Source organism: Ailuropoda melanoleuca, chromosome 7 (assembly GCF_002007445.2).
Source record: "Ailuropoda melanoleuca isolate Jingjing chromosome 7, ASM200744v2, whole genome shotgun sequence".
Classification (NCBI taxonomy): domain Eukaryota; kingdom Metazoa; phylum Chordata; class Mammalia; order Carnivora; family Ursidae; genus Ailuropoda; species Ailuropoda melanoleuca.
This window is the reverse complement of record NC_048224.1, coordinates 130,487,699-130,505,977: the sequence shown is the minus strand read 5'-3', so window position 1 is coordinate 130,505,977 and position 18,279 is coordinate 130,487,699. Positions and strand designations below refer to the sequence as shown.

Here is an 18,279-nt window from a genome sequence, read left to right as displayed (position 1 = left end):
ATGCATTCCCAGGTGTGGGCTCGTCACTGTGTATGTAGCTGTGGTGTGCCCCCAGGTGTGTCTGGGTCCCACACTAAGCCAAGGCCGGCACGAGGCCCCAGGCAGGACGCATTAGAGCGGAAGCGTCCGTGGCGGGGCGCCCCAGGTGTGAGCGGCGGCGTGGGTCCCGGCGCGTGCCCAGGTGTGCTCCGGGCCCGGCGGGCGGGCGGGTGCCGCGTCCCGCCTCCAGGGGGCGCCGCCGGGGGCGGCCTCCCGGGGAGGCTGCGCCAGTCTCGACTTAGATTTCCGCTCCTGCCGGGTCGGCAGTCCCCGACGGCGCTGCGCTCTGCGGCAGGTGAGGCGCTGGGCGCGGGTCGAGCCGGGGCTCCTGTCCCCGCTCCCTCCGCGCGGGGGCTCTGGGGACGCCGGGGACTCGGGACGTCCGTCCCTGCACGGCGCCCGCGGGAGGCGGGGCGGGGGACAGGAGGCCGGGCACCGAGCCTGGCAGTGAAGGGGCCGCGGGCGGCCTGCGGGACCTGCCGGAAAGGAGGGGACACCCGGGCACGAAACGCGTCCCCAGAGCCGCTGCACGCGGCAGGACGCGGGCGCCACCGCCAGAGCGGGCGAAGGCGGAAAAAGTTAGGAACTGTCTGCAGGTGTGGACGCTGCCCGTTCCTACTCAGGAGAGAGAGATGATCATTCAGAAGGTAGTTTTAAAAGGATCTCTCAGGTGAACGAGGCTAACACTTTGCAGAATTCCTGCTTTTAATTCAGACATTCCTGTTCGTGAGGAAACCAAAAGCTGCCAAAAAAATCTAAAAACTTATGGTATTTGTGAGTTTATGACCTTGGGTTTCTCTGGAGCTGTTAGTGACACATCTGAATCGTGGGGAGAAATTTCTCTTGCTGCCTTATTACCAGGTCTGGTCATTGCTCTTTCACTCTGTTGCCCAAAGATTAACTACGTAATTGCACTTGAAACCCGGTCAGTGCACGGTTTTTTAAACATACCTTCTTGACTCCAAGCTTGCTTTATTAATATAGAACTGATAAGAAAATGCATGAGACTTGTAGCCACTTTTTAAAAAGCAGATCATTTTGCCAAATGTCCTAGGGAGAAATCATGTATTAAAAACTAAAGGACAGGGGCGCCTGGGTGGCTCAGTCGTTAAGCGTCCGCCTTCGGCTCAGGGCGTGATCCTGGCGTTCTGGGATCGAGCCCCACGTCAGGCTCCTGGGAGCCTCCTTCTTCCTCTCTCACTCCCCCTGCTTGTGTTCCCTCTCTCGCTGGCTGTCTCTCTCTCTCTGTTGAATGAATAAATAAAATCTTAAAAAAAAAACAAAAAACTAAAGCCTGGGTGTCTCAGTGGGTTAAGCTGCGGACTCTTGATTTCCGCTGAGGTCATGACCTCAGGGTTGTGAGATCGAGCCCCAAACGTGGAGCCTGCTTCCTCTTCCTCTTCCTCTCCCCCTCCCCCCTCTAATAAAAAAGCAAAACAACAACAAAAAAAAACTAAAGGACACCTCTAAATCTGTTGGATTGACCTATATAAAGTGTAGGTCTCACACTGTTCTTATGTACTTTTTGGTATAACGGAAGACTGTTCTCCCTGGTCTCATTCAATTTATTGAAATGCTAATATGGAGAGCTCCTGCCGTTTGCCCTCATTTTCCCAAAATGCCTGGTTTTCTTGAAACGACTCCCAGGAGAAGCCAGAAGTTCCTGAATAAGCAGACAGCCCTCATAGAGAGCATTTGTATTGCAAAAGCTGAGTTTGTAAAGTTAAATTAATTCCTAATTGGTGGATTTTTGTTCAGAAATATTTTGGACTAGTTGACCTTGCCAAAGAGGGTCTTCACTGTTAGACCTAAAGAGTGTGGTTATTCATGCTGGTCTTAGATTTTGGGCAGCAGAAAGTACAAGAGAACAGGGACAGAAGCTGTTACTGTTTTTAAAATTATCTGTTCATTTTTTTTTTTTTTAATTTTATCTAGTGAGATCTCTTGAAAGTTCCAGCCTGTGTCAGCTCTTCCAAGTGGAGTCACTGGACGGCTTTGTACCCACAGTTAGCCAGGCACCTTAGCAGGGGTAGGGCCCCCAGCAGACTGGTGTGGAGGTGAACGCAGCAGTGTTTGTTTGCAGAGGGACGGGTCCCAAGGAGAGGCGATGATGAGAGGACACATTCAAGCGAGCTTAGCATTCTTCTCTAGAACATTCTCTAGTCAGGGGCAAACCTTAGCAATTAGAGATTTTATTAAGAGAGCACCAGGTAACCATGACCAGCCTCTCATTTAGCGGAAATTCATTCTTTAATTGAAGGTCTCACTCTTGTCAGTAAAGCTGCCCACGGCAGGATAGCTTTGTTTAGGTTGGACCTGCCCTTGGACCTAAGAACTGTATGGGCAATGCTTAGTGGGCCTAAGGTCTTATACTCCTCCAGGGGAATGACAGAAAAGACCCAGTTACTAGGGGTCTCGGGGTTTGTATGGCATTATGAAGTAACAGATAGTAAAGAGTTTAGTCCTTTAGTGTTAAGGACGGAAGACATTTCAAAGAGGCAATTGTCTGTTGGGATGCAGAGAGATGTCACTGGAGGACTTGGCTAGGGTCACATTTGTGCTGGACTTTGAGCAAGGAGTAGAATTTCGTTGGGCTAAGGAGTGAAATGGGGCATTCCTGGTGGCAGACACCGCGAACAGAGTTAAGGACTCTCCAGTGTAGCTATTCTCAGTGATACAGGAGCAACGGGTGTGCTGAGGCTGGACTGCGCGTAAGAATGGGTGCGGTGGGAGGTGCCTGAAGAGAAAGGCTGGCTGGTTGTAAACCCTACTTTTTTTTTTTTTTTAAAGAAAGGGAGGGGCAGAGGAGGAGGGAGAGCCCCGTGGAGCTGGACACGGGACTCGATCTCATAATCCTGAGATCATGACCTGAGCCGAAATCAAGAGTTGGACACTTAACCGATGGAGCCACCCAGACGTCCTTATTAAACTCTACTTTTTGATCAAGGCTTGGGTTTTTTTTTTTCTTTTTTATTAAAGCAAACGCGAAAGCAGAGGGACTAGTACAATGAACGTCCCCGTTACATTTCCACAAATAGATCGAACAGTTTGTTAAAACAATTTCTTTGCCATATCTGCTTTGTCTTTTTGTTGTTGAAGCAGTTTAAATTCCAGACACCATATCATGTCGCCCTTAGATAGTAGTATGAGCTTCCAACCAAAGGTCTTTTTCTCGTATAGCCTTAATAACCATTGTCATCTCCTGATTGTATAGACAGTAATTCCATAATATTTTCTAAGACCCAGTCCACAAAGTTCCTTGATTGCCTCAAAAATGCACTTACTTTTTCTGTTGGTTTGTGTGAGTTGGAATCCAGACAAGGTCCACACGCGGTATTTTGTTGAGTAGCTGTTACCTCTTTTAATCTAGGACAGGGGTTCAGCAGACTTTGTGAAAAGCCCCAAACACTAACTCTCGCAGGATTTGCAGACCGTGTGGTCTCAGTTTGCAACTACTCAACTGTGCGTTCCTGCAAAAAGTAGCTATAGATGATATGGACGTGGATGAGCGTGGCTGTGTCCCAGTAGAATTTTGTTTTCAAGGTTTTAAACTCCACTGGCAGGCTAGACTTACCTGAGGGCCCGAGTTTGCTGACCGTGGTCTATCACAGTCCCAGTGAGTTTCTTTAATGCCAATGATTTACTGGTGGGCCTTGGCTCCCTATAGATGCCTCACATTTTGGATTTATGTATGTATGTATTTATTTATAAAGATTTTTTATTTATTTATTTGACAGAGTGAGACAGCCAGTGAGAGAGGGAACACAAGCAGGGGGAGTGGGAGAGGAAGAAGCAGGCTCCCAGCAGAAGAACCTGACATGGGGCTCGTCCCAAGACTCTGGGATCACGCCCTGAGCCAAAGGCAGATGCTTAACATCTGAGCCACCCAGGCGCCCCAGATTTGGCTTTTTGTATAATATGGTTTAGCTTCTCCTCTACCCCTGTATTTCCTGTAAGCTGGAGGTTAGATCTAAAGGTTTACGTTAATTAGGTTCAGTTTTGCCATTTTTGGCAGGTGTACCTCAGAGGTGATTTGAATTTTTTTTTAATATAATTTTATGACGTTAAAGAACTCAGAAACCCTCATCCAAGAAGCTCAATATTCCTAAAATAGGCTTTGCCTGATGGCTGAAAATATACTTTTTCCTTTCTCATCTTATTTTCCTTACTTGAAGGAGAGGATATGGTTGCTATTTCTCAAGGATGTTGAGAACTTTGAACCCCTCTGCTAGGACAGTGGTAACTCTCCTCTGTTCAAGCCACCCTGTGGCCCCTCGGCTGGCGGATCCCATTCTCCCACTGAATGGAAATACTTTCCTTTCTGGGCCCAGGCCCAGGGTTTCAGATGCCATCTGGCAGGGGCTGGGAGGTTTGTTTTTCTTTTTAAGCCCCTTGTCTCTTAAACACTCAGCTTTTTTCACTCGCCTTCCTCTTCATCCTCTGGCAGGACTGAGAGCTGGATACCTGGTCCATGGTCTACTCGTCACGCTGTGAGGTGGGGGTACTTATGCTGCTGTCCCGTTTGGAAGGATTCTGAAGTCAAAAGCTTTGTAAGCTCTCACACTTACTATGGTGCTGGATTCCAGGGCGACCCACTTTTGAAGAAACAAGTTTACAGGTAGGATTTGTTTTTAACTCTGTTCTAGAGTGTGTCTTACTCCTAAATCTTGGAGCACCAGAGAAGTATCTTGACAAATAGTGTCACTTGGAAGTCCTTGTCTTTCTGTTGCTTAAGTTAGTAGGTGAAACTGTCTGTTCATCCCTGTACCCATTTTTCCAGATAACATGTTATTGGTCTTTTTCTTATTGATTTGTAAGAATTCTTTATACATTAGAGATACTAATCTTTTGTCATATGTGTTACGACTGTTTCCTCCATTTTTTAAACTTTGTTTGCAATATTTATGCTCTGCAGAAAATTTAATTTTTTTTTTAGAGATTTTATTTATTTATTTGACAGAGAGACAGCCAGCGAGAGAGGGAACACAAGCAGGGGGAGTGGGAGAGGAAGAAGCAGGCTCCTAGCGGAGGAGCCCGATGCGGGGCTCGATCCCAGAACACCGAGATCATGCCCTGAGCCAAAGGCAGATGCTTAATGACTGCGCCACCAAGGCGCCCCAGAAAATTTAATTTTATATAGGGAAAAAAAATATCAGTTTCCTCTTTACAGTTCCCTTGATTTATGTTTTTCTTGGAAAGACTTATCTATTTCAAGATTTTTTTTTAAGTCTTAATAACACAGGTAAATGAACATGTGATGAGAACTAGGAACATGAGATTCTGTAAAAGAATGTTGAGGGGTGCCTGGATGGCTCAGTTGGTTAATTATCTGGCTCTTGGTTTCAGTTCAGGTCGTGATCTCAGGGTTTTGAGATTGAGCCCCATGTGGGGCTCTACCCTCTGTGGAGTCTGCTTGAGTTTCTCTCTCCCTCTCCCTTTGCCCCTTCCCCCACTTGTGCGCATGCTCTCTCTCTCAAATAAATAAGTACATCTTAAAAAAAGAATATTGAAGGAGGTTCTTTCTACTAGATAATATAATATTAAATTGATTAAGTGTTGGTGTTAAGTTTGGCCTTACATTGATAAGTGTTGAAGTTGAGATTTGGGGATTTGGGGAATCATTTTATCATCACTTCTGTATAGATTTGACTTTCCATAATAAAAAAGTTTTTCTAAAAAAGAAAAAAGAATAGTAGGGGGAAAACCATCTTTGTCCCATTTGTTCATATTCAGCAACTATTAAGCTTCTCTGTGTTGAACATGGTGGGTGTTGTGTTAAGAAATCCACAGGATCTTGGAACTTGGATTTCTCACATAGGAGACAGATGTTAATGTTCTGGTTAAGGGCAACAACTCCTGTGTCAGACCACCTGACTTCAAATCCTGGCTCTGCCATGTACTAGCTGAGTGATTTTGACCTTTCTAATTTAAAAAATGAGGGACAATAATTGTGTCGACCTGATAGGGTTGTTGGGAGGATTGAATGAGAAAACCCATGAAAAATCCTTCTCGTGGTGCTTAGTATTTAGTAAATGCTCAGTAAACGTAAGCTCTGAAGGAGAGAATATCTGTAGTCAGGCAAACACTGAGCTGGAGAGGTGTAGGTGCGGAGTGAGTGTATGGAGAGGGGTCATGACCTGTCCTGGGCTGGGCAAGTAGGTTTAGGAGAACTTTTTGAGGAAGAGACCTTTGAGCAGAGATGTGAGATGTGGAAGATCTTGTCTTTTAATTCCAGTGAAAGTGCGCTTGCTTGGTGACGTGAGAGAGGGGTGGGGGCACAGGCAAAGGCCTAGCGACGAGGAGAAGGGTTGCCTAATGCTGCTAGAACAAGGCGGCACCAACTTCATGGCTTAAAACAACACAGGTATTTACTTGTCTTATGGTTCTTTAGGTCAGAAGTCCACACGGGTCTCACCAGGCTGAAATCAGGGCATCAGTGAGGCTATGTCCCCTCCTGGAGGCCCTGGGGGAGAATCCATTTTCTCACCTTTTCCCACTTCCAGAGGCCCCCCACATTCCTTGGTTCACGGCCCCCTCCCTCCACCTTGAGAGATAGCATTTCATCTCTGTACCCTTCTGCCGTGGTCCCTGCTCTCTCTCCGCTCCCAGCCAGGAAAGCTCCACTTTTGAGGACTCATGTCGTTAGATCGGGCCCGTTTGGATAATCCAGGATAATTTCTGCATTTTAAAGCCCTTAACGTTAATCCCATGGAGGAAGTCCCTACTAGGTAACACAGCCCAGGGTCTGGGGATCTTTGGGAGGCCTTCATGTAGTCACCGCACCTCGTGGTCTATAGTAGCTGCTTCAGGATCAGAGCAGCTCTGCAGACACTGGGACCGTCGGATGGTTACTACCAGGTGCTAATAATTCTCCCGGTGCGGTGTCTCTGCTCTTTAGTGCTGACATGGTGAGCTAGACGCTTGGGGCCTCTCCTTCAGCTCTGGGAAGAGAGGCTTCTGGGTGTCAGGAGACGGATGAGCTGCACTGAACAGCTGTCAGAACCTTTGACTCACTCCTATGCCCCTTCCTCCCCACGGCTCACTCTTGCCTCCGCACCCCGATGGGGCTTTTGCTGCTCGCAGCTCTTCAACCTTTTACTTTTCTCTGCTATTTTTGCCTGTGTAATTGTTTTTGCACACTAGCCTTAAACTCTGCTGGACTATTTTAAACAAAATTTGTGCTAAACCGTTTAGCATTTTCTCATACATTAACTCTGTTGAGATGAGAACCCCACCGTCCTCGTTCTGATTCCCCCATAGAGTCTTCCACTTAATAGGCCACCAGTAAGAAAGATATTTCCAGTTGGTGGAGAGTGTTACTGGAACTCTGATATTTTGAGTTATGTCAGAATAAATTAGAGAAAGAGTAAATTAGAACTTCTCCTATTATGCCGCCCTCTCCTCCATGTGTTCCTGTTACTGCGTCTGTCTTTAAACTTGTGAGTGTTAATTACCTCTTCCTGCTGTTGTTACCTGCACTCAGGACTATGCAGCAGATATGTTAATGAAAATTATTAAGTTTCTTCATCTCATGGTGATTTTACTAATCTATGAGCATTAAACGAAACTTGAAAAAGCATTCTTTAAGGCATTACCTGTACCATTATGAAGCCCTTATTCATGAGAAGAGCCACAACTGCCTGGACTCTTTCTCCCTCAGCTTGGATTTCTGTAAAGTTAAATACAGATTATAAAAGCCTAATAAAAACTATAAAGGGAAATCACTACTGACCCTTGAAAACACAGGTTTGAACTTCCTGAGTCCGCTTACATGCAGCTTTTTTTTTTTAACTAAATACAGTATTGTAGATGTATTTTTTCTTCCTCATGATTTTTTAAATAACATTTTCTTTTCTTTAGCTTCCTTTATTGTAAGATACAGTATATGATACACATAGCATACAAAATACGCATTAGTTGACGCACATGTTATCACTAGGGCCTGTGGTCGGCAGTAAGCTCTTAGTAGTTAATTTTTGGGGGAGTCTGAAGTTAAACTCAGATTTTTCAAATGCAGGGTGTTGGTTGCCCTCAACCCCAGTGTTGTTGAAGGGTCAACTGTAGTGTATCTTATAAATGAATAAAGAACAGTTAGATGGCATTTTGGGGAGTATTTACAAAGACTAAGTCACTGTTTCTTTTTTTCTTTTAGCATTTATTATGAACATTTCCAGCCATACTCAAAAGTAGAACATAGTAAACCTTAAACCTTCATGAACCAACACAGCATCAGAAACCCATGCCCCATCCTAGCTTTGTCGCACTTGTTCCAAGTGGCCTTTTTCCCTTTCTTTTTTCGAGTTTTTGTTTTTTGTTTACTTCTGGAGGATTTTGAAGCAAATACCAGAAATCATGTCATTTTATCATTAAATATTTTAGTATGAATTTTTTTAAAGTTTAGTTTTTTACTTAAGTATAGTCGTACCTAACAATGAATGAAAAATCCTTAATATCATCTAATACTGTATTCAAATATCCCCTTTTGCCTAAAAAGGTCTGTGCAGTTGGTTTATTCAAACCAGAGTCAAAACAAAGCCCATTCATTGTCTTTGGTTTTTACATCTCCCAAGTCGCTTTTAATAATAAATATTGACGTATGCCAAGCATTAGCTTAATTCAGAGTTCTCTTGTTCTTACTTTTACCTCTTATTTTTAACTCTGTTTTAGAGTAGTTACATACTTTCATACTTTCATTATTACTAGAATTTATATAAAGTAAAATTGGCCTTTTTGGTTGTATAATGCTGCAAGTTTTAAAATTGCTTGATGTAACTTTCCATCACAGTTCTTTTACAGAACAGTTCCACCACCAAAAAAAGCCAGAAAACAAAACCAAAAAATACCAAGCCCTCCCTCAGTCTGTCCCATTGTAAGTCAAACCCTTCCCCTCCTGCTAATTGCTGACAACCTTTGATCTGGTCTCCATCTTTTTATTTATTTATTTATTTATTTATTTATTTATTTATTTGGGAGGGAGAGAGAGAGAGCAAGAGAGAGAGCAAGCATGAAGTCAGAGGGAGATGGGGAAAGAGAGAATCCCAAGCAGATTCCACACTGAGCACGGATGTGGGGCTTGATCTCAGGACCCTGAGATCATAACCCGAACTGAAATCAATAGGCGATGCCTAACCAACTGAGCCACCCAGGTGCCTGGATATGTCTCCATCTTGAAAAGTTTTGCCTTTTCTAGAATGTCGCATAAATGAAATTAAATAGTATACAACCTTTGAACTGGCTTCTTTCACTCAGACAACATCTTTGAGTTTCTTCCATGTATGTATGCTTTTTTATTGCTGAGGAGTGTATTCTGTCTTATGGGAATACCCCAGTTTATGTATCCATGCACTGTTGAAGGACATTGGATTCTCTACAGTTTGGGGGGATTATGAATAGAGCTGCTGCAAACGTTGGCATATAGGTTTTTATGTGATCGAAATTTTTCATCTTTTTAGAGCAGATCCCTAGGAGCAAAATCACCGGGTCATATGATAAGTGTATGCTTAACGTTTTGAGAAAGTGCCAAACTTTTCCAGAGTGGCTGTACCCCACCATTTTGCATCTCAACCACCAACGTATGAGAGTTCCAGTTGCTCCATATTTTTGTTAGCACTTGATATTATCAGGGTTTTTTTTAATTTAAGACCTCCTAATAGGTGTGTGGTTTTTTTTTTAATTATCTGATTTCAATTTTCTGAGTATTATAAAAGTTATTTTTAATAACTTGAATAAATTACTGAATTAAATTTACTTTATATGCCTGTTATAAAAATATTTCTGGTGATATTCCATATTTAAATATGGTAAATATTCTATATGGAAAATATTAAAACCAGAATGTTATTTATAGAGGAGACTTTAAGTCTCACCAGTTGACACATCATATTTGGCAAAGGAATACGGAATATTATCTGAATACATGATGCATTTTGCAGCAACCCATTCATTACGTGCGTCTAGTGCATGTCTCATTTCTGCTTTATTGTGACCAGTAGTGTCATAACTGCTTTTTCCATCAGTTTTATGTTAGGTTAGATTGATCAGAGAAGGGGGCACCTGGGTGGCTCAGCCGGTTAAATGTCCGACTCTTGATTTTGGCTCGGGTCATGATCTCAGGGTTGTGAGATGGAGCCCCCCGTTGAGGTTTGTGCTGGGCATGGAGCCTGCTTAAGATTCCCTCTCTCTCTCTCTGCCCCTCTTCTCCCCCACCAACTCCTGCCTCTAAAAAAAAAACACCAAACAACAACAAAAACCCAGCTTTATTTAAGAAAGAAAAAAATTGATCTGTGAATAGTAAGTTACATGAAAGCAACTGGATGTAAGCAGAGAGTAATTTCTTTGGATGCCTTTTAACTACAGGGAACACAGCACTGTTGTAGTTTAAAAATGGACTGCTCCCATGTGTCTGAGGCAGTAGCGAAAGCTTGCATTTGAATACCTTTTTCTTTATTAAAGCATATTGAGCTCAAGGAAGAAAAGCATTTGAAATTTGTTTGTGAAATAAAGATCATGGGCCTCTCTTTGGGTGATTTAGGGACCGCAGTCACTGGTCACTATTGCCTGAAAGTGCGGAGCTGCCTCCGGGATTAATTACCTTAATGTCACTGCTGGTGTTGTTGTCCCTCCCTTCTCGAATTAGATGAAACCGTGGAAGTCTCAGGGTGCACAGGGTCGTTGCTGAGGGATGGCCTTGTCACATCTCACCGAGTAGCTGCAATGGTTTGAGCTTCCAGTTGGTAGTATCATTTAAAAACAGAGTGGAAATTACTGTCATCTAGAATCTCTCCATTTAACTCCATTTAACAACTCTGAAAAGTTGCTGAAGGGTTAGACCTATCGACAGACCTTCCTTTGTAACACAGGGGTATTAGAAAGAACAACAGCCTGACGAAGAAAGGAAGACAGAGGACAAGTTGCCTATGGGCTTGAGGTTATTGTGGTATGAAGCCTGGGAGGCCACGTGTTAGGAAAATTTGGTTCAACATGTAAAGAAATGGTATGGGTTTCCTGGCTAAGTCACTTTTGGTTTAAAACTAATGGTAATTGGGGCGCCTGGGTGGCACAGCGGTTAAGCGTCTGCCTTCGGCTCAGGGCATGATCCTGGCGTTATGGGATCGAGCCCCACATCAGGCTCCTCCGCTATGAGCCTGCTTCTTCCTCTCCCACTCCCCCTGCTTGTGTTCCCTCTCTCACTGGCTGTATCTATCTCTGTCAAATAAATAAATAAAATCTTAAAAAAAAAAAAAAACTAATGGTAATTGACCCTTACATCACTTAGGATTAGAACAAATTAAAAATAGTGAAGGAAGAGAAAGGTTGTTACCTCCATTGGACCTAAGTCTTTGTTTTGTTTAAAAACTTATTATAGATGTTCTTTAAACTTTATTCCTGTTGATATTAATAAAGTTCTATAAATGCGCATATATATTGGGGGGTGGAGGAAGGGGCTATAGATGTGTACTGGGGCCTTAAGTTGGGGTTTTAGAATACCAGACTAATACACCTGCTGCCCCCTGGTGGCAGCGTACTAAACAGTGCGTTCCGAGGTGAGGCATTCTGGAGAGCGGAGTCCTAGTTTTACCCGAGGGTTGTAGGGGAATCAGGAGATGTTTTCTCTTTCCCGCTCTGTTCATAATTACTACCTGTATGATCTTAGGCAAATCATTTAGTTTGATTACAGCCTAGATTTCACTTCTTCACCTTTAAAATGTAATTTTAAAAGTTTTTTCCAGCTTTCACATCTTGAAATTCTCTGATGATAAATACCACATATTATACACAGAAAGATCAAGTTTCACTTTTTCCTTTAGCACGTAAATCCTAACAAATCCCAGCTATTTATTTAAGAAAGCGGACTCTAGAATAACTCCTGAGGCTTGACGTGGATTCATCTCTGGACAGCAAACTGCAGAGATTATTCTGTTGCACAGTCTATAATTAATCAGTATGATGATCTTGCATTATGATGAAAGCTTACAAGTCATAGCACTTAAAAAATAATTTCATTTTTTAGTGTGGTACAAAAATAACAATTCACCATCTTAACCATTTTTATGCATACAGTTCAGTAGAGTTAAGTGTATTCACAGCGTTGTACAACACACCTCGAAAACTCTTTCATCGTGTGAAACGGAAACTGTGTGCCTGAGAGACCACTGCCCTCTCCTCCCCCAGCTCCTAGCAACCATACCCTACTTTCTGTCTCTGTGAATTTGACTCTTGTACCTCGTGTAAGTGGAATCAGACAGAATTTTTCTCTTTGTGACTGGCTTATTTCATTTAGTGTCATGTCCCTGAGGCTTATCCATTTTGTAGCATGTGACAGCGTTTCTTTCCTTTTTAAGGCTGAATATTGTGTGTAGATACCACATGTTATTATCCATTCATCTATCGATGGACGCTTCCTTGCTGTCGTGAGTGACGCTGCTATGAACACGGGTGTGCAGCGTCATTGTCAGTCTACAGCGTGTGCTAACGCAGAGAGGGCCTGTACAACTATTCTCTGGGCATAAAAGGTTAAACTTCATTATAAAGATCACCATTCCCAACCATGCTAGAAAATATGGCTTTTTGTGTGGATGAGTAAGGCAAAAAGGAAGGAACAGTTATTGGACATACAAGCCAAATGCCAGGCATTTTTATGTCTGTGACTCATTCTGTGGTTTAGTCCTTAGAGTAATTCTGTGATTTGCCCTTCTCTTGGAAGGGGACTAATACTTATTAAAATCACTGTGTGCCAGAATTTTTATATATGTTATTTCATATAATCCTCATATATTAATCCTTGAGGTGGGCATTATTCTTCCCATTTTTAGGTGATGTAACTGAGGTTCACAGAGATGAAACACCTTGAACAGGTCACATAGCTAAAGGGTAGCAGGTTTTTACCTGACGGTGAAGTGAAACGTATCTATTGCAGAAGTATATGTGTTCCTCATATCCCATGCTTTCTCCTGCTTCCAGAAATAACATTATACATCCATGATCTGGAGGATGTTGGAACAATATCAAGAAATTACACTGCTATAATAATTTATAAATAGAAAAACTTCTGTAGTCCTTGGGTCTTCCTTTCAGAGAAACAGCATCTGAAAAAATCAGATGAATTCATCTGAAATGTATCAAGGCTTACCTCCTGGTGATTTTACAAGATGAGTCTCTCTAGGACTTCCAAAAGAGTGGTTCTCATGTGCCAGTACCCCCCCCCAATATCTGAGGTTATCGTCCACCATATTATTTTCCCCTTTTTCTTTCTCCCTTTCCTTTGGCTTGGCAGAGAGCTAGGACTGTTTTCACTGCCCTCTGCCCCCATCTCTCTTGAACTCTGTGCTGGTTGGGGTTGGAGTTTTGATCTGCTCCTTGCCTAGTGTTCTTACACAGGTAAAGGGCTATAACGTGTCCTCAGAGGTGGTGGTTTTCTTGGAGCATCAGCAAGCTCTTGGAAAGGCCCATTGCAACATTGTCTCACATATGGGATGTTTAGATAAATAGAGATGTCATGATACAGCATCTGAGCAGCCATTTAAGCCTCTCAAAGAGTTCCTGTGCCCTTAGGATGACTTCCTGTGGGAATTTAAAAATCTAGCAAGAGATGAGAGTCAAGAATGCTTCTGAGATTCATTCAAGGTCTTCAGTAATTCCTGAAAGCAGGGCATTGACCTGTAAGTAAAGAGGTGGGAGTGGCAGAACTTGTGGTCACTACCAAATATCCAGTCTCTCCTTCCTTAGTTACTGATCCGCAGTTTTATTCAGAGTGACAGTGTGCCTTGAGTGATGGTAAAGGATAGGAAGCAGAAATCTGGGGACTTCTGGAAAGTTTTGCAAAGGAAGGAACCTGAGTCACCTGGAAGTCGGTCTTGTTCCCCACCCTGCCCTTCATGGTTCCTGCTCCTGTGCATGAAGACATGATGGCCAATGTACTGTCAACCATCTTTTCTTGTAAGAGGTCCTCAAGAATGGAAGCCTCATGCTGGCAGCGACACAGAGGAGCCTGGTGGCCCGGCTTACACAGATGCCACCAAGTCTTTCTGTGCTCTTGCGAGTGCGCCTGTGCAGTGAAGCTTTGCAGCTCCTCCCAGAGAGAGATGAAGTCACCTTCTCCACCCCTTGAACCTTGCGTGGGGAGTGAGTGGGGCTGAGTGGGGTGAGTGGGCTGTCCTTTCAGTGGTTCTTCTTGATGTGGAGTGTCCGAGCCTGAGTGGTAAGAGGAGGGTTTACCTGCAGGGGAGATGGTTGTCACTGAAATTGGAAATTAGTTATATATGGAAAGATCACATAATTAACTGTACTAAAGAAAATGTGAGTCAGGTTTGCTGCTGTTGCAGGGAGTTGCCAATACAGAAACTTCGAGAACTAGGATGAACCCTGTGGTGTGGGTCGGGTCAGGTGTGTGGGTGTAAACTCGTGGTTTTCAGTACACATTAATGTCAATATGTGTGTGTGCTTACATGTATGTGTGTATAGATCCCACCGAGGGAGCCTGCTTGGGCAGATAACACTGCAGGACGGACAAGCACATCTCACACGCAGATCTTGGCTTCTAAATACCATCTTCCGCCACAGGTGGGAGCCAGAACTCCTGGGAGGAAGGGCTGATTCCAGGCCTGGGACAGAGAGAGTCTAAGATGAGTGTGGAACATCTTGTGCCAGAAAGCAAGGAGGTGCATTCCGAGGACTCAGTGGCCGAGTCAGTTACACAGGGACATGATGCTTGAAGTGACCTGGAAACCGTGAAGGATGAGGAGAATTTTGCCAGGAACGTGTTGAGGAAAGAAGAAGTTACTTAGGGCCAGTGGCACCTGGCAGCCTTATGAGCGAGGAGGGGGACAGATGCCACGTGCCACAGAGCCGCGTAAGGTGTGGCCTGCATGTGGCTGAAGAGAAAAATGGGGCTGGAACGTGATTGGCCTGTGTGAGCCACATACAGCAACTTAGACCTGACCCTTTTGAACGTGTTGTCTATAACAAACTACCCCCCATGTCAGTGACTGCTTTCTGCTGGGGAGAATCTGGGGGCTGCTTGGCTGCGTGGCTCTGGCTCAGGGTCCTGAAGGAAGGCCGCAGTAAGGGTGTTGGCCGGGGCTGTGGCCCCCTTGGGCTGACAGGGGGAGAAGCTCACTCACGTGATAGCCAGAGGCCTTGGGTCCTTGCCGACTCTTGGCAGAGACCTCAGTTCCTCTCCACGTGGCTGTCTCACAGCATGGCCGCTGGCCTCCCTGACAGCGAGGGGTATGAGGGAGAGAATGCACCGGAGAGCCCCCCAGATGGACGCCACAGTTTTCATAACCTCACCTCAGAAGTCCCAGCCCATGGCTTCCTCTGTATTGTGTTCACTTGAAGCAGGTCACTAAACTGAGCCTGTGCACAGGGGGCAGCGGTCACGCAAGGACTTGATCACGGGGGACAGGATCGATGGGGCCGTCTGAGCGGGGGGCCTCCCAGAGCCCAGGCCGGGAACGGGGAGGGCACCGTTCTGCACACTGGGTGAGGGCAAGCCTAGCGGCAGCAAGACCATTTAGAAGATGGCCATCCAAGATAATAAAGTCAGTGGGGAAGAAGGAAGAGACGGCATTATCAATACCCGGGAGCGGTGGGGGCGGGAGGAAGGAGGGCCTGGGGCACCGGTGGTGCAGAGGCCGAGGCCCCACTGCTTGCCGGTGACGCTCTGTTCAGACTGGCGCACGGACCTCGGTGGTTGGAACCCTGCTTCTGGAGAGAGTTTGCGGGAAAGAAAGAGCCACTGGGCAGTTACCTCGTTTTAAAACACAGGCTCAGGCTGTGCGAAATTCCTTCCGTTTATCTCACCCAGGGTACTCCGCCCTAACTGCTCGTAGTTACGGTTGCGGTTGCTCGGTTGCGGTTGCTCGGTTCCCTGGCGGGCCCAGCTGCCCCGGGCTTTACCACGCTAGCCAATCCCTCTTGGAGGTCAACGCTGTGATCTTTAGTCAGGACCTTTAGAAGGATGGCTTCTCCTTCCTGACATCCTGCTTTGTTTGAAGTTTGACCTGAACATAAGTTACTTAAGAATGATGTTTTCACAGAGATTTTGGATTTTTGATTTCAGGCATGTCATCAGCAAGCCAATCTAAAAAGCTTACATGTGAATTTGGGGAGTAGACATACAGGGCCGCAGGACTGGGGAGGGAGAAGTGCACAGGCCATCACTTGTGGAACATTGTAGAGAGAGAAAAAGCATTTCAGGTTTATTTCACTCCAGTCTTTCCCTTGCATCATTACGGTTAAAGTTAAAAACAGGCATAAAGATTGTCCTTTCACCCTGGGTGATCTGGGAATTCAGCCGCCTGGGGGAGTGGTTAAATCATGCTTCTGGAAGGTGTGACAGGAACTTCTGGGCTTCCCTCCCCCAGGAAGGCCCGGCTGCCACCACCCCGGGGGCACACCCAGCTCAGAGCCTGGAGAGCCCTGTACTGTGTTATGCTGGTGACACCAGGTGTTGAAAGTAAAAAATGTAATTTATTCCACATTTTTAACATGGTTATTCTTGTTGCCCAATATTTGTAGTAAAGGCTGACCTTGAATCATAAGAGTTTATAAACATGGTGCTTCTAGAACATTTGTATTCGGTGATATTGTTCAGGGAATGCTCTCACAGTTACAGAAAATGATGGGGCACTTTAAAGGCCTAATATGTACTAAATGTGGAAGGGGCCACCTTTTAGCTTCCTAGGATCTTTTTTATATTATCTTTATTTTTATGTATTTTTTTCCTTTTTGTGTCACTTGGACAATTAAAGCATTTTATTTTTAAAGAACAGGTTTCCACACATGTTAAATGTTTAATATTTGGAAATTTTGCTTTTCTGGTTAATTGTACTTTCCATATAAATGAAGGTTAAGCAAAAAAAAATTTTCTAGAAAATTTCATGCAGTGAATTAGTATGCCTTCCCTGTTTTTAAAGTATACAGAACATGATGAAGGCTCTTTCACCCCAAAATTAGAAATTCTAAAGTAGCATCTGCATAAAACTAAAGGAGCTTACTCACAATAGGAAAGATACGGAACAACCTAAGTGTCTGTCAACAGATGAGTAAAGTGTGTGTGTGTAATATTCCATTATATGTGGAATTATATATATAACATGATAGAATTTTACATACTATTCCTATTATGTGTGTCATACTTATATCTATGTATATATTATTCAACCATAAAAAAGAAATCCTGCCATTTGCAGCAACATGGATGGACCTGGAGGATGTCATGCTAAGTGAAATTAGCCAAACACGGGAAAATAAACACTGTATAATATCACTTATATGTGGAATTTAAATGTTGAACTCTTAGAAGCAGAGAGTAGAAGGGTGATTGCCGGGGACTACGGGGGAGAGGGAAATGGGAGCTGGTGGGCACAGGGTACGAAATTCCAGCTGAGAGGAATACGCTCTAGGGAACTAATGTGCAGCAAGGTGACTAGAACTGTAATGTATCATATTCTTAGAATTTGCTAAGAGAATGCCCCCCTCCCCCGCCGTGCACGGTAACTCTGGGAGGAGAGGGGTGTGGTAATGAGCTTGGTAGTGATCATTTCACAATGTGTACATGTGTCAGATACTTACATGTACCCCCTAAACACGCACAGTTTTGTCAGTTATACTTCAGTAAAGCTGGGGGGGAAAACCCTGTCCCTAAATGGGAAAGACTCACAGAGAAATAAATGGCTTCCTGAAAGATTAACCACAAGAGAGTTTTTTAAAATGTTGTATTTTAGGGGTACCTGGGTGGCGCAGTCGTGAAGCATCTGTGTTTGGCTCAGGGTGTGATCCTGGCATCCTGGGATCGAGCCCCACATCAGGCTCCTCCACTGGGAGCCTGCTTCTTCCTCTCCCACTCCCCATGCTTGTGTTCCCTCTCTCACTGGCTGTCTCTCTCTCTCTCTGTCAAATAAATAAAAAAAATGTTGTATTTTATTATAAATATAGGTTTCTCTTCCCAACTTCAGACTTAATAGATTAAACTCTCTGGAAAAGGAGCCCAGAAACAGATATGTTGAAACTTCCCCTGTGTTTCAGGGGTCTGCTCTGCAGACCCCAGGCTCCCCTCTCTGCCAGCCCCACCTTCCTATCTGGGCGCCCCAGGTCCCGCCCATCTCCCCACTGGGAAGGCCACCCTTCCCACCCTCCTGTTGCCTCTCCAGAATGACCTTTGCCCTCCCTTCAGGGTCAGTTCCCAGCGAAATCACATAGGAGCCGAATTCATCTCTCCCTTTGTGTATGAACACTTCC

General features: G+C 44.5%; 1 protein-coding gene across 3 annotated transcripts in view; it reads left to right on the top strand.

Moving 5' to 3' along the window:
• Positions 1–261: 261 nt before the first annotated feature.
• GGACT (gamma-glutamylamine cyclotransferase) overlaps positions 262–18,279 on the top strand; it is a 46,947-nt gene continuing 28,929 nt past the window's right edge. For all 3 annotated transcript variants that reach the window (XM_034665434.1, XM_034665431.1, XM_034665435.1), the window contains exons 1-2: positions 262–334; positions 4,487–4,657. The gene's annotated coding sequence lies outside the window, so the exon portion shown is untranslated. The remainder of the gene's footprint in view (positions 335–4,486; positions 4,658–18,279) is intronic.